The sequence below is a fragment of the Rhinolophus sinicus genome, linkage group LG11 (genome assembly GCF_036562045.2).
Source record: "Rhinolophus sinicus isolate RSC01 linkage group LG11, ASM3656204v1, whole genome shotgun sequence".
Taxonomy (NCBI): Eukaryota; Metazoa; Chordata; class Mammalia; order Chiroptera; family Rhinolophidae; genus Rhinolophus; species Rhinolophus sinicus.
Genome location: NC_133760.1, coordinates 61,496,995 through 61,519,483, shown reverse-complemented (window position 1 = coordinate 61,519,483; position 22,489 = coordinate 61,496,995). Strand labels below are relative to the sequence as shown.

Below are 22,489 nucleotides of genomic sequence, written 5' to 3'. Positions count from 1 at the left end.
ACATTGTGATGAGCTTTCAAAGCATGACAAATTAAAGAGAAACAGAAACCGTGGTGTTCAGGTTGATATATACAGACTGCCTCATCAAAATGCTTTCTTAATCCAGGCATCCAAGCTGATGCACAAAGAGTGTATATTAAGAGTAGGAAATTCAAACATCTACATACTGGTTAAGAGTTAATTTTTGCTAAATAGAAACAACCTAATAGCAAATTGATAGGTGAAATAAAAGCAAGAAAGAAATTGTCAGAGAGAGTGGTCATGTCATTTTCTTGTATCTGATAATAAGTACATTTTGCAAAGGAAATTCCAAAGCAGAAGAGGAAGCATAAGTAAAAATTTCATGTCCAGATACTCTAAAAGAAAAAATAGCTCAAAATAGATGGAAGGGTCCAAATACAGAGCCTCCTAACTGGGAACTGCTACTGCTGTCTTCCTTCTGTTGTCAGTCTCCTCATTTCCCATAAACTAACCAGCTCCCTTCCAGCACATTAATCTTTCCAAATGTTATTTTAATTATTGCTTATCTCAACCCAATGTTTCCCACTAGCTATGGGAAGAAGTCTACATTAGTCAATTCAGCCTGCCGTAGCAAAATACCATAGACTGGTATTTTTTTTTTTCCTCACAGTCCTGGAGGCTGGGAGGTGCAAGATCAAAGTGCCAGCTGATTCGATTTCTGATGAGGATTTACTTCCTAACTTGCAGACAGCTGCCCTCTCACTGTGTCCTCAATTGGCAAAGAGAAAGAGAGAGAGAGAGCAAGATTTCTGGTGTCTCTTCTTATAAAGCACTAATCCCATTGTAAGGGCCCCACCCTCCTGACCTCATCTAACCCTAATTACCTCCCAAAGTCTCCATCTTCAATTACCATCACTTGGGGGCTAGGACTTCAACATGAATTATTGAAGGACAAACATTCAGTCCATAACAAAGTGTGTCTTTATGGTCTGGTTCTAAACCATATTTCTAGCTTTATTTGTTTTGTATTCCTTTATATAACTCCTTCAATTAAATCTGTTTGGTCACACTTTTTTTTTTTTTTTTTAATTAAAATAAGTACTTAAATCTTTTTTTTTTTTTATTCACATTTTCTTCATGACACCATTTCTGCTCTCATGGCTCCCTTACAGGACATACACCCCTCTATTTTTTAAATGCTACCCATCTTTAGCTTATTATATTTCTTCTATTATTCTCTTAATGTGTTTCAATTCTCTATGTTATTTAACTTTCACGTAACTAAATGGGAGGTAATTCTTCCACAACTACGTTGTAATTCTCATTGAAGGCAAAGACCACGTCTTAGACTTCTTGGTACTGAGTACATAGGTCTTGAGAAAATAATTTGTAGTTTGATTCATCTTCAGTCCTTTACTTCTTCAGCAACATTTAATGACCACCTACTTTGTGCAAGGAGGGTAAATGTAATTCTCTACCATGTGATCTGATTCTCAAAATGTTTTACTCTCCCCAAAACGTCCACGTCAATACCTTTGAGGATAAAAGCCATTTCTCTTTTCACATTTTTCTTTATAACGTTACACAGTTAGATAGTGTCACTTACCTGCCTCACTGAGACTCTCAGAGAGTTTGCTTTTGCCATAAACCTGAGATTATGATTTTTCACTGCAGGTCTCACTATGAAACAGAGAGAGAAGGTGAAGACAATGTCCTTTTAGCTTCCTCATATTTCAAAACATCTGAGAAAAATAATTGGAAAAATTGGGCTAAAGAAACTAATCACTCTTCTTTTCCATCCCCTTTGCTATGACTAAATTTAGCCCAGTGTCTTGCAATATTAAACACTGAAAAAATAGATTGAATGTTGAATGAAAGCATTCTCAAGACAATTGCTGAAATCCGCCAGCACAGAAACGAGAAACATTACAATTAGGACCAGATCCCAGAGACCATCTAAATGAACATGTTTATTTTCTAGACGATGGGACAGAAGTCCATAGATGCTAACTGTCTGCCCCCAAGTCATACAGAGAGTAGCCAACCAAGAGAAGGGCTCAAACTGGCCCCACCCCATTCCAGTACTCTCTTAACTGTATCCCATAGTTTCAACTACACTACTTCAGTGAGTTTCGGTGGCTAACACAAAGATATGCTGAAGGACTTTGGGGAAAATTTTACAGAAAAAGATAATTGTAAAAAGACCCAGGAAGAAAAACATCTAAAAGGGAAGAGGATAGACTTACTCTTAAAAAAAAAAAAAAAAAAAAAAAAAAAAAAAAAAAAAATTGGTGATTCCTACCTTTCTTTCATGACTTTGGTAAAGTTCTTCATTAGAACCAAAGGAAAAACTGAAAGAGTCTTGTGAAGAGTCTTGTGTTCCTTACAAGTTATAGGATTCACACCCCCTCCCCCTCTTTTTTCATCTATTACTTGCATTTTTGTATTTTTGGTGTTAATTTCCAAAGGGAGGAGACAGCGGCAAAAATCCTAAATTCTTTAACTATTTGAAAACTGCTGCTTTTGTTTGCATGATTCTAAAAAAGGGCAGAATGGTACGACTTCTTGTTTCTGATTGGTCTGGTATTTGGACATGATGCATACTGAGCCTTAGGGGAAAAGAAAGGCAGCCGGTTGGGGAATGTCAGCATGACTCTTTTTCACCATGGTTTCTCTCCTAAAGTTCAGTAAAGACCATCTTTCAGAAGCACATAAATCCACTTACAGATAAAACTAAACCAAAGGATTTATTTTCTTCATGTGAGAGTAAAATCCTTATTTGTTTCTTAAACACCTCTTCTACCTTCCACCTTGGGGGAAGTTTTCTGTGTTCATTTTAAGCCTGTCTCATCTGCCCTCCATCTTTGAACCTCTGCCTTGTTTTGTCCAACCTAGAGGAGAACAGCATCTATGACTTTATATATCTTGTTTCCAGAAACAATAGCCTGTGGCACTTCCATTATTTATTCTTTCTCCTTCTGTCAGTGATAGAACGGTCTGCCGCTTGCCAAGAACTCTGCTTTTCCAGGCCAGTGATTCCATTCCCTCTAGCATTTTCTCAGATTTAATTTCTTGTAAAAGAAAAAAAGAAAGAAAAATTATGGCTGATAGTTCTACCAGATGGGAACTCAGTTTTGAATAAATTAGGCTGGACTTTAACATATGTTTGTGACCGGCATTTGAATTGTTGATGAAAATGTAGCGGAGGTTGTGATGGTGGTAGGTAATGATGGTTTTGTTGTTGTTGTTGTTGTTGGTGGTGGTGGTGGTGGTGATGGTGGCGATGATGGTGCAAATGGCAGTGTTGGTTATGGAAGCCACAATGGTGGTGCCTCCTTGTTGGTCTGCCTTTTCTTCTAAATAGCCAAGTGGTTTTTGGGATAATTTGTTCCCATTGTAGAAGGATAGAGAAAAAAATATAACAATATAATTTAAAAATCTAACGTGACAGTGCATAATTTATACAGTATTATATTATTTGCCTGATTCTCACGGACAGAAAATAGTTAAATTCGTTTTCTTGAGAATAATACATTTTGTCACTCTTACTATCTCTTTGGTTGCAGTCTTGTGTTGTTATTGATTTTTTTTTTTTTATGGGCGATCCCATACATAAGAAATAAAATTAGAGAATGTATTATGTTTATGTCACCTGAATAAATTAGTCTTTACCAGAGTGTATTTAATAAACTTCTCCCAAGCACTCAGCACTGCTTTTGGCACCGAGAGTGTTATCATGGTTTTTGTTTTCAGGTCAGTGTATTTTAGATCAGATGATATGATATTAATTTATCCAATAAATTTTTATTGAATATCTTCTGTGTCTGAGGCACTGTGCTGAGAAAATACAATGCTTGGCTCCATGCTCTAATTGAGACCATAGAATTGCAAACACTGTTGCATAGCAAGAATTTTGTTGGAATGGTAATATATAACGTGTACTGAAAATCAGATGGGAAAAAAAAATCTAAGTTTCACTGGAATGGTCATGAAAGTCTTAATTTGAGGATGAAACATTTTAGCCGCGACATGGAGGCAAATTTTAAGCAAATGAGGCATTCGCTAGAAGGAAGAGGATGCATAAAAACTCTCCAGCTTGAGTGCATCTGTCTTAAAACTGCAGTGAACTCAGTGTTGCTGTAGTACATTATTCAGGCAAGAGTGTCGGTGGGGAAATAGAGTACTGACTTGAGATGTAGCTTGGCAATCAGGCAGAAGCCATTGCATGAAGTCTTGTAGGCCAGTCCATGTTAGGATTTTATTCTCCATTGAATAATTTTCAACAGCAGATTGGCATATTGACGTTTGTAAGTTGGAAAGACCATTGAGAGATCAGAGTAGAGAGTATATTCGAATGAGTAAGACTGAAGGTAGGAATAGCAGCTGGGTGACCTTGAGGGTGAGGAGAGATAAGACTCTGAACTAATATAGTGATGGAAATAATGCCAAGGTGGTAAATAATACACAGGATATAAAAGAAACAGTATCTTACGCGGTTAAAATTCTTTTAATGTGGGAAGATTTAGGGATGGTTACAGTTTTTTGGGACTGAACAATGGAAGACTGTGTATAATTAGTTGCTAAACTATGCAGTTTCAAAAACAAGTACTTGAAGACTCATACCGTGTTTCCCCGAAAATAGGACCGGGTGTTATATTAATTGTTTGCTCCAAAAGATGCATTAGGGCTTATGTTCAGGGGATGTCATCCTGAAAAATCATGCTAGGGCTTATTTTCTGGTTAGGGCTTATTTTCGGGGGAACATGGAAGGAGTGAGCAATATTTGAAGGTGGATCTGTAGAAAGTGTCAGGATGTAAGCTGAGATATCAGAGAAGTGGTACATATAATGCACTCTGCCAGAAAAGTAATTTTCTTAAGTGACTTAGAATTCACTTTCTTGTTTCCTGCTTGCGTTCTGGAGAGTCACTTGACTCCCACAGAAGAAACTCTCCCCCCACCCTCCTTTACTCTGAAAAACAAGGGTAAATGAGTTTAGACGTGGTCCACAGCCCTTTTCCAAATAAAATATATTTCTAATTGCAGAAATACGTAAATTCTTTATCACAGATCCCAGTAGAAAAAGGCAGAGGAAGAGGAAAGGAAGAAGAAAGGAGCTAATTAGTAATTATTTTTACAGAGATGGGAGAGGAGTCAGGAAGTAAAATGTTACTTCTTAGGTTGGGAAAAACTAATCTCCAATGCCCCAATAAAACAAAATAAAATCTAACAATAAAATCATCACATTGGCCTTCTCAAATATTAAAATGTCATTTTCCACTGCCTTCAAACAAGGTCTATAACATCAAGGGGCATATATATTTGCTACTTTATTAGGAGTCCCATAATATTTCCATTTATTTTATCTCCTCCTGTTGGCTTCATTTTTGCAAGTTGTACAATGTTTAGAAAAAAAGCCTATGAGATCAGTGTCCAAGAGCCATCTGACAGAAACAAACCAACAAAATAGAGTAGGGCAGTTAATCACCTTCTCCAACCACACTGTGGAGAGAGAAAAAAAAATTCTAATGCTATCGAAAATAATGGTGTCCTGTTCGTATTTTCAAGACCAATGTATTGAGATATGTCCTGTGAAATACTCGTACATCAGTATCTGTGTGTGACAGTGTTTTGTTTGCTTCGGAAAATAAAGTATCGTGATTATAGAGATGGGAAAATGATCTTAAAATGAAATCCCATTGGAACTAGACCCTGAATAGTGGTTACAAATTGACTAGTTAGAAGAAAAAAATATGTTAGAAGAAAAATATGTTATGAAAAAGGGAACCATTTGCACAAAAACCTTAAGGTTGGGCTAGGAGGTAAGCATGTTTGGAATATACTTAGGAAATCTCCAGGCTGAGCTTTAGACTTCCTATTAAGGAATAGTAGGATATAAAATATTATGTGCAATAGAATATTTTCAAGGTTCGGAGTTTAGATTTAGAAAGATCTTAGAAGATTTTGGATAGGAGAGGGAGCAAGGGACATTATTGCTTTATGAATGATAAAATATTAACATTAATAATGAAATGAATAATAGCTAACACTTAGTGCTTATTATTGTGTCAGACACTAAATAACTAATCCTGATCATACTTGATGATATAGATGTTATTATCATCCCTATTTTCCAGATTTATAAACTGAGAAAGTGACCAGGTAACTTGTGCAAGAAACACAAGTCGCACATGAGAGAGTGGGTTTGTGACCTGGGCCCAGCCTAGCATATTAATCTCTGCATCAAGTTTGTTAAGACAAAATAAAGGGGAGAAGAAAAGCTGAGAAACTACTTAGGAGTCTCTTGTGCGGTATCATGGCTGAGATTCTAAGGTACTGAAAATTAGTGATGACAGAGGAGGTCCACGTGTGAGCCGTTTTATGCAGAGCAAGATGTCTGTTCAGGTCCAACTCCAGCTGATGTAGAGAGAGAAACTCATATTCCTTGCTGCAGAGATGGATCTCCCAAGCAGGCTTGAATCAACTTGGTCCCAGGAACAATGGCCCTAATTCTCTAAGTGCAGCCACCAGCAATCCTTCTTTCCCTCAGGGACAATCATTTTCTTACTCCATTCATAGTTTCGTTTCTGGAAATGTTGCAGTCTGTAGACTATGTAAATAGTGCAATTGCTTTTCCATGAAAATGCCTACAATTCCTATTGTACTGTGTGGACTCCCATTGGCTCTTAAGGGAAAAAAAAAAATAGCTTAACGTCACTGTGGGAGACATAACATCTGCTTTGGAATCCAAGAGAAGCTCTCCACATGGCTTCCCTCTAAAGCAGATTAGTAAGCAATTTATGAACAAATTATCCCAAGGGCTTTCTTGTCCACATGACTAAAGAGTTTAATGTTCCCTAGAACCAATTTTATTATTTTAATGGCTACATGATATTCATTCTTTCAGGGATAGATTTCTAATGATAAAGGGAAGCTGTGGTTTCCTCTGAAATCTCTCTCCTTAGTTTCTTATTGTCTAGCCAAACCTCTCTGGGGATATGATTCCCTGAAACTGTTTTTGTTTTCCCCACTAAGCCATTTACCAAACATTTGTTTATCATTTCTCACATACAGGGTCTTATAAGAAGCACCAGGTTTACAATAGGGAACAAGGCTCCCAAGTCCTTCGAATAAGAGAAGTAAAATCATTGTAAGTGCTCATGGAGAGCTAGTTAGGGACGATCAGATGAGAAATATCCCAGTCAGGAAAGGCTTCTTGCAGGAAATTACTTTTAAGCTGGGACTTGAAAGGTCTTACCCAATAAGGGGGCGGGGTAGGGGTGGGGGTGGCTAATGATTGATGGTCATTCCCGGGAGAAGGAACAGCGTGGGCCCATGCAAAGAGGTAAAAGAATGATTGGACTGGCTAGGACTTCAATGATTTCAGCTCCAATGCCCATCCATTTATTGATTCACTTAGCACAGGGTTCCCAACGTCTGTTCCATGGCATTTTTTTTCACAAGATATTGATATATATCCTGTGAGAAGAAATGTTCTCTGCTCACCTCATTTTGAGAAATATTGAAATAATCTAAGTTCATGGTTTCTTCACTACAACTTTTTTTTTCATATACCAGTATAAACAGTGACTCAGCAAAAGAAGAATTGAGGGTATAACTTTTTCCAAACTTATTTGACAAAGAAATGGTTAATTCCACAGACCATCTTTTAACAACTCGTGGAACCAATGTTGTATAGAACAGACTTTGTAAGTGCCAGTCTGGCATGAGGGTAAGGTGTTAGCAACCCTGATTCCAAATTTTCTACACGTAGCATTGAGAAGAAATCTGCAGGTGTTAGAACAGATGCAGTTCAACCACATTAACTTTTGACCAGCCACTAGGATTTTAGAGACTGCTAAAATTAAGTTTGAAAGCCACTTCTAATATCTATAATATCCTGAGTCATGCCATTGAAGAAAGCAGTGGATTTTGTGCCAACCTAAGACAGGATTACATTTCGGTCTTCTGAGAATGTTTCCAAGAAAGGACCTAGATTAGCAGAATAGAGATAGTTCCAGGGTAGCCTAAGCTTGTTTATGTTATATTCAGGACATATTGTAATGTGAGCGTTTCCTTAAGTGCCCTATGCAGTATTCCACTGGAGAAGACCAATGTTAAAGTAGATTTGCTGAGTTATATGGAACTCAATTTCTCTGCAAACCTCTTTGGACGGAGGACACATATGATTAAGGAAATGCTCACATTACAATATGTATTTCTCCATTCTGCAAGGTCCTATGACAGGTTAGTTCAATTGTAAATTCTTCAACTGCCTGCTAGATATAGGCCCCCTTTGTTCTCATGTCTTTGATTCACCCATTAATATGTGTTTGACCAATTAGGATCAACTATTTTTGCCCTTCTTTGATTTGCCTGATAATAATTTTGACAACATTTATCTTGTTAAAAATTTGGTCTGAATGTTCAAAGATATTCAGCTCAGAAAATGTCAAATAATGCTTCCCTTAATTCCTGGGGCATGTTCAATAAGGAGAAATTGCATAATAGCATACATCTTATCTGAGCCACCCTTACCCCGAGGAACCCTTTCCAGTTGTAGGGTGAGTGGAGGTTTTATATTTGTTCAAAATCACTCTCATTGTATATGAAATACATCCATCCTATATTGGACTCTGTTTATTAGGACATTAATCCATTCATTCATTTATTGACTTAAGTTCTACCTGTAATTTTATGCAAAATATCTAACACCCTTGTATTGAGTAAAACCAAAACACACTGGCAAAATCAGAACAAACCAAACAAAAATGGTTTGTTCTTCTGCTTGAGAAATGTAGCATCGATGTGCTTGATACAGTTTCTTAGTGTCTAAAGTATTTGTGGTTTTTTGGTTTTGGGTGGGTTTTTTTCCCCTCTTTCTTTTTCTTCTCTTTTATTCTTTCCTACTTTCCCCTGAAGTCCATGTTCATAGCCCCGTTTCCAGAGTAGCATCAGGGGACTGTGTTCGAACAGCAGCAGCCCACCATCAGAACTACTTTGTTTTGCCGCAGAGGGCCATTCAGAGGAGCCCCCTCTTGCTTCAGACGTATCCATCATCACTGGGCTTCTGTTTCTTTCTCCACCTTCTGGGGGCTGCACTGGTGGCTTACCCTGGTGCCCTACTGTTGCATATTTTGAAACCAGAGACTTCCCCTTGGCTTTCAAAATTAGAGGACAGAAGATGGGTTTGGAGAAAATCTCTCTCAAAGCTGTGCCCAGTCTCCCCTCTAGTCATTTGATTAACATATCATTTATTGCCAACCCCCAAAGTTTACCTAGCATGGTCCTAGCAGCTGCATATACCAACCCTCTAAGCCTTTCAAGTGAGTGCATTTGCAGATGTATCTCACAGTGACCACAGGGGCCTGGGGTAAGGCAAATGAAAGCTGCACATGAGCAAGGACACATCAATTAGCACTGAGATGACGATTTCCAAATCGGCCTCTTAAATTTACATCCCTCCTTTTTTAGTCATAACCAAATCGCACTCCCTTAAACACACTCAGGCTTCAATGACGTCCTTCTCTTTCAGGGACTGTATATAACACTCTTGACGTTTTTACTTTATTAAATTTTTTTTACAAGCAAATAGGGAAACAACAAAGGTGCATAGGCTAGTATTAGAGGATTTTTCCCTTCTAGAATGAGAAGGAATATTGCGTGTGTAAATCATACCTACAGATATCTCATCTCCCCCCAATTTAAAAAATATACATACAACAATATATTATCTTCCAGGAAAGGCTCTTTGATAGACAGATATACACACACACACACACACACATATGTATATATATGTATGTATATATGTATACATACATATATATATATATATACACATAAAATTTCAGATGTAGTCAGTCAGAGTGGTTTCTCATTGAAAAGGGAAGGGAAAAAAAGTAAAGAAGATGGAAGAGAAGGAAGATGAGGTTGGGGAAGGAAAGTGGAAGGAAGGGAAGGCAAGGAAATAAGTCTCATGACAGAATAAATAATGGAATCATCTGTAGAAAAAGAAATTTAAATGAATAAGTAACAATTTGTATATTAATAGCAAACATTTTCTGGGAGCACACTCTCTGCTGGCCTATATGCTACATACATTATCTCATTTAACACTTAGAACAATTTTATAGTTTCTTCATTTTGTAAAGGAGATAACTGAGATTGAGAAAGGTTAAGTAACTTGTCCAAGGTTATATAGGTCTAAATTAGAATCCAATGGCATCGTCTACCTCAAATCACCTCTGTCCTAAACCAATTGCTTGCCTTAGAAGACCAGCAAAAAGAGATAATAAAGTAAATATGTATATATTTACATATGTATATCAGGTTGAATATTATTGAATATTATATAGAAGACCGAACTATATGTCATTGCCAGTTTGTCTTTCAAAATGGTCTAATATTGGCACTTTCATATGGTTCAGCCAAGTAAATGTCTATATACTTACATGTTTTATATACAGAGACATACATTTATATATTCATAATAATAATTAACACTTATTTAGTGCACATTAAGTTTAAGGGATTATTCTAAATGCTTTACATTTATCGTTTTACATAGTCTCCCCACCAAAACTATGAGTTTGCTACCATTTCCCCCACTTTATAAAAAAGAAAATGAAGACATGGAGAGATTCTGTTACTTATTGAAAGTCACACAGGAAGTCATAGAGCCAGGATCTGGTCTTTATTAGTCTGATTTTAATCCTGATTCTCTTGACCACAATCTTGACTCTATATTTTACATATTTATTTCTATACATGTCAGAAAAATCCATGTTGGAGTAAATTAATTACTAAGGACTCAATAATATTTACTTTTTTATTTTTACTTCTTGCATCTTGCCTCCCTCTGATAGATATTTATTATAAATATCTGTCCTATTTGAGAGATCTTTATTGTGATTTAATATTTAAAGTGATGAAGGTTAAAGCAGTTACTTAACTTGGTCAAGGTCACACAATGATTTTTTTTTCTTTTTTTTCCGATTTGTTTCCTCTGACAGAATACAAGACAAACACCCAGTTTGCTTGAGCTTTAAAAAGATATTCTCTTTGCCCCACTTGAATGACCAGTAAAGAAGGTCATACAGTGATTAATGACTAAAGTGGAATTCAAACTTAGGTGTGAGGATCTAAGGACTCTTCCAATCTCAGTGTAATACATGGTAAAAGCAAACCTATGCAAAGCCAGTTGCCTAACTGAGAAGCAGTTTACTTAATGAGAATAACATCTATCTTGTCCTGCAAGCTCACAGCTAAAGATAAGCATCAGTGATATTCAATCTACCCCCATTAGTTTTTGTAAGGAGTTCAGGTGCTTCTGCATTTAGAGTTTACACTAATAATGTAATAGAAATGCGTGTTACCTATTGACTCTCTTTTATCCCCTGCGTTCAAGCACACATTTTAAAACCTAGCAGCTCTTTTCCATCCTTATCATTTTTGCCCCAGGTCTGTAATTTGCCATGGATCATTCTAGGTACCAGTCTCTCTGCTCCTGGTCTTGTCCCTTCAAATCCATTTCCTGCACAACGGTGTCATCGATCTGCCTAAAATACAAATTTATTCATTGTCCCTCCTTTTTTTAGGTCCCCATCCATTACAGCATAAAGTCTGAGTTTTGTAAGCAGGGCACAAGAGTATTCCATAACTTAACTTCTTTCTGACTCTCGGCCGCCTCCTTTTACCTTTCCCGGACTCTGTTTTGTTCTTGCAGCGCCACTGAACTTACGTGCACTGCACTTTCTTGCCTCTAAATTTGCAGACTGTTCCCTACCACATTACTGTGATCATACTTAATTTTTACAACAAATTCTTCAGGTGGGTACCAGAATTATTCCATTTCAGAACATTGCCAGGCTTGGGGGAGCTTTCTATAGCTACCACCTAGAGGTCAAGAGGAGGAGCACTTTTTCAAAAATACTTACACACATTAACAGTCTGCTTGTTTTATTTTCTCTGATGGAAACACTTCCTCTGCCATGTCTACCTGATAGAACTATATGCATAACCAATTTTCAGTGATGCCATGTGAGGGGAACTTCCCAAGCACACTGTATCATGAAGGCAAACCATGGCCATAAAATGATTATCTTTTATAGACACAACATTAAATTCCTATGAAGTTACAATAACCCATTGGAAAGGAAGATAGGTCAAACTCACCATCAGATACTATTATGATTACAAAAGTAGCAATGAATCTAGGTTGCCATTGTAGGACATTTTATTAACTTCAGCCCAGAGACCAACCCCAAACCATAGACAAGCTATTCGTTAAGATATGCCTGCTCTTCCAAATCAAGTTGATTCAGCTTCTCAGGAAGAGGGTCCACACACTGAACACATTGCTTAATACGTCAAAATTTTCTGAGTTTGGACATTCTCTCTGATATCCAAAAACAAACCTCCATTCTGATTAGTTCATAGGCTCCTGACCCTTACCTGCTGACTACATAAGAAATAAACTTTATTTCAGTCCGAAAGAAGGAAGAATCATGGGGGAAAGGGAGGTCAGAGGGACAGGTGGCAGTGATGACCATATTCATAAGGAAAAACTTTGTGTGGATGCTTCCTTGACATGCACTGCTCGTAGCTGATCACAGAACTAAGAGGAATGAAAGAAGCAACACAGATCAGCTTCTCTGCATCTGCTGTGTCCATGGGTGCAAACCAGTGTAAGTGGATTCAGTAGACTCAGTGGTTAAGTGCAGCCTAACCAAGACTTTAAATTTACATCTAACAAATAACTTGAAATGTTCTTCCCATTCTGAAAAATTCATGTACATATAAGAAACACAGGCACAGTCTCTATATTGCCTTAATTCAGGTGCACATTTGTAATTATCCAATTACTTCTAAGAAGCTGTACTGTCGGGCATAATATTGGTATTTTTCTCAGGGCTTTAGTTTCATTTTCTATCTGGACTCAGTTACTCATAATTAAAAACGTTGCTTTATTTGCTGTCGTGTTGATAGGGTCACTGGATTCTCCAGAGAACCAGAACTGAGAGGGTATATAGATGTGGCTACGTCGTTGATATTCGTTATTTGTGGATTCCATAGTTGTCAATTCACCAACTTGCTAAAATGTGTCTGTAATTCCCACTTGCTGTGCTTTCATGGTCGTTTCCAGATGTTCATAGAGCAGTGACAAATTTGAGTCACCTGACACACATGTTCCCAGTTATCAAACAAGGTAGTGCTTTGCCTTCTTCTGTCCTTTTCGTGGTCCATTTAGTGCCATGTTGTTCACATTTTGGTGCTGTTTGTTGGTGATGTTGCTGTTTAAAATGGTCTCCAAGCATAGCGTTGTCTAGTGTTCTAAGGCTGTGAAGTGCCAGATGGAGAAAACACGTGTGCTATGTAAGCGTCGTTCAGGCATGAGTTACAGTGCTGTTGGTTCTGGGTTCAATGTTAACGAATCACCAATATGTTAAAGAAGATGTCTTTAAACAGAAACGTACAGAAAACCAGGCTGTAGGTTGATTAGTTGACAGAAATGTGTCGTGATCAGAGGCTTGCTATATTTCAAGTAGCAGTGGTTCACTATTCACTAATTTACTGTTCATGTGAACTTAATAAAACATTACTGCAAATAACAAGAATCAACAGTATGCATCTATCTATCATCTATCTATCTATCTATCTATCTATCTATCTATCTATCTATCTATCTATCTATGATCTAACTAGCCATCTGAAGATATTAATTTTAAAGCATTGCTCATGCATTTGAGGGCATTGGCAAGTCTGAAATCTGTAGAGCAGGCCAGCAGGCTAGAAACCCAGACAGGAGCTAATGCAGCAGTTTTGAATTTCTTCTTCTCCCAGAAACCTCAGGTTTTGCATTTAATGGCTTCAACTGATTAGGTGGGGCCCACCTGCCTTATTGAGAGAAATCTCCTTTATTTAAATTAACTGATTGTAGATGTTAACCACATCTACAAAATACCTTCAGAGCAACATCCAGGTTCATATTTGATTAAATAACTGGGCACTGTAGCCGAACCAGTTGACCTAAAATTAATCATCACAGTTACCATAGATGTTGATGGGCTTAGAGTGAGCCCAGTGCACTGTGTGGTGTTTTTATTTATAGAAGTGAGTTCTAACTGGAGAGAGAGAGAGAGAGAGAGAGAGAGAGAGAGAGAGAGAGAGAGAGAGAGAGAGAGAGAGAGAGAGAACATGAGAAGTGAGAAGTTGTTTACATAATTGGGAACAAAAGCTTTGCTATCAGACTCCCTTGATTTCAAGTCTGCACCGCCACTAGCTGGCACTGGGAAACGTACTTACCTCTATGTGCCTTAGTTTTCTTACCTGTAAAAGGGAGGATAGCGATAGTAATACCCATGACACTGGGACTATTCTTTGTAGATAGCCCTTCTCAGCACTAGCTCCCTGCAGAGAGTGGAGAGTGACATGAGGCCATGGGTGTGCACAGACTCCATTGAAGATGAAACCACAGCCCCTTAGCAGGCAAATGGAGAAGTGCTCAGACTGACGTGATGGGAAAGTAGCCAGCTCTAGCGCAGTGGCTTTCTGCTTGTCACCTAAATCAACCCACTCTAGGAAGAATATGGGAATGGGCTGGGTGCAAGGTTTTGACCTTATTTCATCAATACAGAAAAGCTTTCCCATAGGTTAGCCATAGAATTCATATTTCTAAGTTCTAGGACCAAGGAACTATAACCCTAAAGCAGAGAGCAGTAAATGTGATGGGAAATGCAGATCCCAGATTATTTCCATGGCTGATTTCTTTTTACAAAAGAAGGAAGTGCTCACAAAACAAGTCTGCCCAGCCGCCACAGCCACCAACTGAAAAGTGAAAAATTCACTCAATCAGGATATACACACAGTGCAAAAAACCAGGGTGACCACATTTTCCCTGGTTTGTTTTTAAAGGTTGCTTACTTCTATGTGACTGTTGTGATGGCATGAAAATACAAAAGACTCCATAAGGAAAGGTGAAATCAGGACCTTGCATTTCCAAACGCTCTCTCTGCCTCCCTGACTGTACCTGCTGCTGGGGACCAACCTCTTCCCTGACCTCCCCCATCATAAAGTGACAGGCCTAGGGGAGGATGAGGGGACATTTTAACGTAAAAATAAACCTGTCATTTTTATAGTCAGAAGTGTCAGAGCTCAAACATCAATGGTGATTCAGGAGAGTCAGTAATGTATTTTGTGTCTGTGCCTGCTGACACTTAGTGGTTATTTTGTATATCAAAGTTATTTCCAAGTTGTTCTTGCATTTTACTCTAATCGATATATCTGTGGCTTAGAAATACTATTTCAACCTTGCTGGGCCACACTACACGAGCCACATCAATTCCTTATTTAATATTGAGGCATTTATTTGATTATATGAGAATAATATTCACTAAAGTGCCATCTCCTTTCCAACAGAGACACATTTAGCTTTATTGTCTTTACTCAAATAATTGTCATAATTATTGTATTATTTTTCAAGTTGTGTATGATGAAAGCACTACACTAAATATTTTGGATACGATTTTTTTTTTGTTTATAAGTATCTTAAATTTTGTGATGAAAACTAAGTTATGACTGGACTAGATCCTATGCAATCTCAGCGAATTCATAGAGTGAGGTAGTTGTTTCCATTGGGAGGAGGGGCTGCCCAGATTTATATGCTTATTCGTTATTTTGGAAAACTTTCAGTTCTGTACAGGATAAATTTGGAGGCAAGAGAATAATCACCAATTATTGCAATAATCCTCATTCAAAGGCAAGAAGGCTGTGAGATAACATGAACATTAGTAAATAAAGAAGCATACATTTTAATTACTGTATCAATTATTTGTACAGGAAATTGGCCAGGTATTAACTAATAGCTTTCACACATGAATATATGCAATATACATTATGTAGAGGTGACTAAATACAAATTAATGTTTTTATTTTATTAACCTATTCCCTCTATATGGAGTATGTACATATGCATATATCATAATTAGACATATAATGACAAAAAGATTCTAGTCATTGTTCAACTAGAAATAAGTAAGGTCAATCTTAGCAAGATATATACAAATATATATACACAATCACGGGTCTATAATAATTTCATGTTGGATATTTATGAAGAAAATTACAAGACATCATAGAGAGACAAAAGCAAAAACTTCAATGAATGGATAACATTCATACTAGACAGCTGTTAATTTTTCCCAAGTAATTTATAACGGTCCAATAAAAATTCCATAAGGATAAAGGGGTTCACAGAATATTCTAAAGTTTATATTAAAATAGCATGAAAATATAATAAAGATGATTAAAAACAATACACTAATAAATGGGATTTCTAATTAGAGCCTCTAAATGTGTTATAAAATTATAATAGGAGAAATAATGTTACTGGTAAAGGATAAAACAAAAAAAAAAAAACAAAGTAGAATGGAAAGCCCAAAAATAGACCTAAGTTAATGGAACTATTTAGTAGATGATAGAACTAGCTTTTCAAATTGGTGGAAGAAGTATTAGATCAATAAGTGAACTAATTGGAGTGATTTTTAACTATTTTGAAAAAATAAATATTAAATCTCTTTATATATTATTCTCCAATACATCCATAAATTACAGCTTCATATATAAAATATGTGAAATAATTAAAGGAGATTATCTTAAATACTTATCTGGAGTGGAGAGACTCTGAATGTTTGAAGGCTATCATTAAGTTAAATATTAACAGAGATGACACGTGCAAAAATCCCCTATAAAAAAGGCAAACAAAAAATACCAATTGTCAATAACATAAAAAATGCAAAACTTCACAAATCAATAAAATAATAGCTAAAGCTTGAAACAGAATGTTTTACTTATCTGATTTATAAAAGTTTTTTTTAAATGATAATTCTTATTTTTATTAACAGCTCTAGGAAAATAATGCAATCATCCATTGCGGGTGGGATTTTACTACCAAAGGCAGCAGGTACATATAATTGTGGCAAGTGATCCAATTTTTTAAGAAATTTATCCTAAGAGAGCAATCAGAAATCCATTTTAAAAATTATATACAAGGACGTTCATCACACCATTGTTTGTTAGAGTGAAAAATTGGAAATGACCTGAGTCACAAAGCAAGGATTGTTAAATTATAGTATGGCCACAAAACTAAATACAATGTGCCCATTAAAATGATGCATGAGAAGATTATCTAGTGTCATAGAAAAATGTCCGTGTTTATCTTTATTTGAAAATGTTATAAGGCAGTAAATGCCAAAGGTCATAAAGTGAGGGCCCACAGGCCAAATCTGTCCATACACAGATGTGTTTTTCTCACTTGTCGGTGTTTTATGATGTTGAGCCAAGATTTAAAAATTGGGAGAATACACATAAAAATCCAGATTCCAGTGTATCTTTACACTTCTAAATACCTGACAACTCCGTGTCTACCTTCCCACCTCAACTGGAGCTGACTAGTGGAGTAGCTGCCAGCTACCCCACTTCTGTGCCTCTCCAAGACCTACCAACCATGCAGTTTGTACATGTTCACTTATATCCAACTGGTTTCTCTCACAAGTTCCCTGCCTGGCCCCAGGGAGACGATGAATTGATGTATACCATGTGATGGAAAACTTTTAAAGTTTGTATGTGTATGTAGGTGAGTGTATTTATTGCATGCCCAATATATGTATGTAGGTAGATGTACGACAAAATTTCAACACCAGTAAAAGTTCACAGGTGCCTCCACCTGTACTGTAGGGTCTTTGACAACAGGAAACAACTCAATATTGTTTATTACTTTATCTCCTGAAGTTAACTAGAAGATAATTATCTGTTGGTCAAGTAAAGAGCTGGTTTCTTCTCATCTGATTTTGTTAATTTTGTTTAGATTCTTGGCCTCCAATGGAAGTCACCAAATGCCCTTCCTTACCCTTTGCAAATTAGTGCATATCTCAAACAGACCCTCTCCAGAGCCTTCCTTCCATTTCCTTCCCTCCTTGCAGGAATACTTAGGCAGCGATTATAGTGATGCTATGCAGCCAGCATTTAAGTTACCGGGTCACTGGTTCTAGTCTGTCCACTAAATAAGTCCAGCATGAAGTCATCGGCACAGAGGTGTCAGTTAATTGAGAAATCAGACAGCCGAAGAGACCAGATTAGGTGAGAAAAACACTCTTATCCCAAGGACAAACCTTTGCTCAGACCCTGGAGAGAATACTCAAATGAACTTGCCAAGTAAATTACTTTCCTTCTCTAATATATGATCTCTTGCTCCAGTGCTAAAGCCACTTTTTAATGAGTTGGAAGGTAAATACGGAACTAGATTGAGAGAATTAGTTCATGTCTGTACGTTTTCAATATTGCGAGTGAAATGAAGACACAGATAGCAATTTGAATCTAATTTTCAAGCTGGCATGACTGAAGGTTCACAGAGGGAAGCTGAGACATACCAGGATATTGGGGGTGGGAGGTAAAAACAGAGGCCGTACTCTTTGGTAAGACTAGCAGAACCCAAATAGTATAAATTCAAGAGAGACGAGGCGTTGAGGAAAAGATAGATCCAAGGCAGAAATCAGTAAGGCCATCTCTGACCCAATCAGCAGCACATGAATCCTAAGAAAATTAAAGTAAAATTAGATCCTAGAAGGCTTTTAGAGCTGAAAGAGATGTTAGAGTCACATGTTCTCACTGCCACAGAGGACAGAAATCAAACTCAGGGAGGTTAAATACCATCTCCTGGATGAGAATGCAGACAATTTAATATCACAGACCCTGCTCTTTGCATGAGTTCAGACCAGCACCGCTGTTTCAAAACAAATAGATCCATGAGAAATGGCGTGGGTAGAGTGGGTACTTTCTGTTGCCAGTATGCTGAGTTCCTGAGTAGGACACCACCTTGCATAACTAAGCATTTTGTTCTGGGGATGAAACGATAAAAAATCCATCCCAGATAGCACCACCAAGTTCTTATATTAAAAAAAGAAAACAGACACACCGTGGAGAAAACAGTAAGACCAGCTACTAGCCAGCTAAAAGAGAACAAAAAGGTGGTTTGTATGAAAGGAAAGGCCTCAAATAAGCCCCCTCAGATGCATTCTGCTGCAGAGGTCAGGCAGTATCAACTCCTAAAATTAAAGGGATACCCTCACTTAGATAACTTGATAATCTGGGGCTGAGGCTTATTTCACATGGTAAATTTGTTTCATTTAGTCATTAAATTGTCCCATGAACATTCTTTCATATTCATAATCCCATTTTCCATTTTTTTTTTTGCATCAGATAGCCTAGCAATGGAAAGTATTTGAATCATCATTAATAATGCTATTTACTATGTATCATCCTTCAAAGTGTGTTAATAGTTAAACAGCAGTAATACATGGCACGTTTTTGCTGTGGATATTTATAATCTGATACCATTTATTCTACATAACAGGATATGTAAACACAATACAGCAGGTGTTTCCTTCCCAATATGTAGAGACTTAGGTTTTGTTTCTGGTTAATGTTAGTGAACAAGAAACAGTTATTAGCAAATGTATTTACTATAAACGTGTACAGAGTCCAGTAATAAATGGTGATTATTTAAGTGTAAGAGATTGTGACTTTGTGAAAATTGTTATTGTTTGGCATAAGTAGAGGAAATCTATGCAATTCCCATGAGCTTACGAAATTCAAGAATATACTTTCTAAATAACAGAAAGTAGTCACACCGTAGTTCAAACAGAGCTCTTGTGTCGTTGACAATTTTACAAACTGTGAAAGTAATTCTTCCACCTCTACTCCCTCCCTAGCCAGAGAAAACTTTTCGCTTTTTCTTAAGAATAAAGGCTGGGGAGCATGGCTTGGTTTAAGTCCCTTTGTGAGAATTAGCTCATTTAATATTTGAAATGGACCTGCTGGACCCGGGTTGTCACTATATAAGCAATGAGAAAACTTATTCTTGGAGAATTTAGAAACTTGCTAAAAATTTGGAGTGGGCTTATGGACCCAGACTGGAGTTTGGAGTGGTCGAAGGGAAGATACTCAAAGCTACTCATGGTTGGAAAATCGAGTCCAGCCAGGGGTGAATCCAGACAGAAACAATGATTCAGGCAACGAGGATGGTTGATTTGAAATTGAAATCCAGTGAAAGATACTGGTCTATGAGATAACTCTAGATGGCAGCTTGGTTGATGATACTGACAGTTTAGTCTAGTTTCTGACTTTATGTCGTCTTCATTGCCCTGAAGCTCTCCAGCTCCAATACTCCTTAGGTCCTCTGCCATACCCTGCCTTCTTCATACTCAACAGGTACTCCAAAACCAATCGAATCTTCTCACACCCCTCCATTCTGTATACAAGATTAGCTCTGGGCCAGTCTCACCCAGTTCCTGTTGATTCCATTTTTTTTTTTTTCTACTTTGTTTTACTGTCAAGTAACAAAATAGGGGCTGTCTGTCCACCTCTTTGCCCTATTACCCACCCCAATCCTGAGCATATACAAAACTGCCTTTCATGATTTCTCATTCTCTGGCTTTTATATTAGAAAATTTCCCTTCTATTTCATTTGGTTGAAAGTAATTCATAATTTTGTTTTTGACAAGAGATGTGCAGTTCATACTAAGAATCAAAAAAGCCAGCTATTGGTTGGGTGTTGAAAACTTGGTTATGAAACTTGGAATTATATCTAAACAGAAACTATATTCAAGTGGTTTTCAATCTTTATTTTAAAACACAGTTGGGGAATTTGAGGATGTACTGGGCATTGTGCCAAACATAATGAAAAATCACCCCATCCCACTTTACACTCCTTGCCCCCACCATGCCTGTTTTTGGTATTTCTGCAGTCTAGCTACTTTCTCCTCCCCTCTTCCACAGGGCTGTATTATTGCGACTTACTGTTTTGTACACAATGTCATTTGTTATTTTAATAACAGTACCGAAAAGGGAAGAAAAAAAACACACAAAAAAACATGGAGTCAAGCTGTCACCTTCAGCTTTAAAAGCGACCAAACAAGGGAAGAGCCAGAGTCAGGCTGCTCACAAGATACATTGCTAAATGCAGACACAGAGCTGGGGACACTTTATCATGAGAGATGAAGAGGCGGCCCACAAATGAGAGTGTTCTTGGAACTCTTTGGCTACGTGTTCCCTTCCTGATAGCCATGCGTGAGCCATAGTGAATGAAGACTGCCTGAGAGATGTCTAGACCTCATATCCAGGCTTAGGACAAGAATTGACCCATCACACACTGTAGAGAGTCTCCTCAGTGGGTTGTGGGCCATCTGATCTCCAATAACTATCAATACAGTAGGGCCGAATCCCTCGTCCTGTTGTTGGAGGTCAGCTCAGCCAGGTCATAATCCCTGGATTCTAAGATGATGACGCTATGCCTCCTTTCTGTGGAGTAGTATTTCCAGATAAATGTTTTGTCGTCACCATATCATACATAGTTAAGCTTCTTCCTTCTAGCCAGTCATGGCAGAAGAGTAACATGACCTTAGAGACTGGCAAATTGGCCTCTTTTGGTGGTTCCTCAGATAACCCATGCCAGACATCTCCTACAGGTCACTGAAAATAGGACGGATGAGGGAGAGAGTGAATACAAATGTAGGAAATAAAGATTTGGGTAAAAAGATTGGAGAAATCAAGAGATATAAGCATGGGTAAGCAAGAAAAGGCTTAAAACAACTCACTCAAGAAAACTAGAGTTTGGCGTAATGAATACCCTATTTTGTTGTTATAAGGTATTTGCTTTTGATGAGCAGAACTGCTAAGATGAAATTTGAAAAATAGTTTTCTTTGAAAACAGCACTTAGAGTGATACAGTAAATGGGAGTCACAGATTAATTTTATACACTTGTATTCATAGAACATGTGATCACGTTACTCTAAACACTCACAAGTGAACACAGAATAGAATTTTGCTATTTTCATATTTGTTGTTAGCAGTAAATCTTAGTTTCATTATTTGTTCCAAATTTATACAGGGCAGTAATTTTTCATAGTCCCTCAAAAAATTCATGTTCTCCTTCAAAATAAACTAATTTTCTTTCAGCTAAAATATAAGGATAGAAGCACTAAATAATCTTTCTTTAGATGTATACAGCAGGAATTTTAAATGGAAGTTTACTTGTCTGTAACCTTCTGACCTTTTGGTTAGGAAGAGAATTAGTTACTGATTTTTAGCTTGAAGTGTTTTGAAATTTAGACTGAAGATTCTTACCATCTCAGCTGTAAGAATCAGGACACCATAGATGATTATGAGACTTCCCAGATTCTTAAGATGAATGGAAACAAATAATAAAAGTGGCGTAGAATACAAAATAAAAATTGCTTCAAATTGCTTTCTTAGTTTCTTGGGAGAAATAGAATGCATGCTTCATTCCCTTTTGTTTCTCTCTCTCTCTGTCTCTCTCTCTCCCTCCCCCCTCCCCCTCCCTCCCCCCCCTACTCCCCCACTCCCCCCCCTTTCCTTCCTTTCTTCTTCTTCTTAATGCTCTGCTTGTTGGTTAGAACCATTTGTTAAATGATAATGAAGTTAGTAACAGTTACTACTTAATGAGCACCTGC

General features: G+C 37.4%; 1 protein-coding gene and 1 non-coding gene across 3 annotated transcripts in view; one reads left to right on the top strand and one right to left on the bottom strand.

The window, feature by feature from the left end:
• The window catches only part of CHRM2 (cholinergic receptor muscarinic 2), a 127,717-nt gene that overhangs the window by 84,181 nt on the left and 21,047 nt on the right, over nucleotides 1–22,489 (top strand). The window lies entirely within an intron of this gene.
• Nucleotides 10,957–11,083, bottom strand: LOC141567779 (small nucleolar RNA SNORA27). The gene has a single exon (XR_012490608.1). It is a non-coding gene; the product is annotated as a small nucleolar RNA SNORA27 (small nucleolar RNA).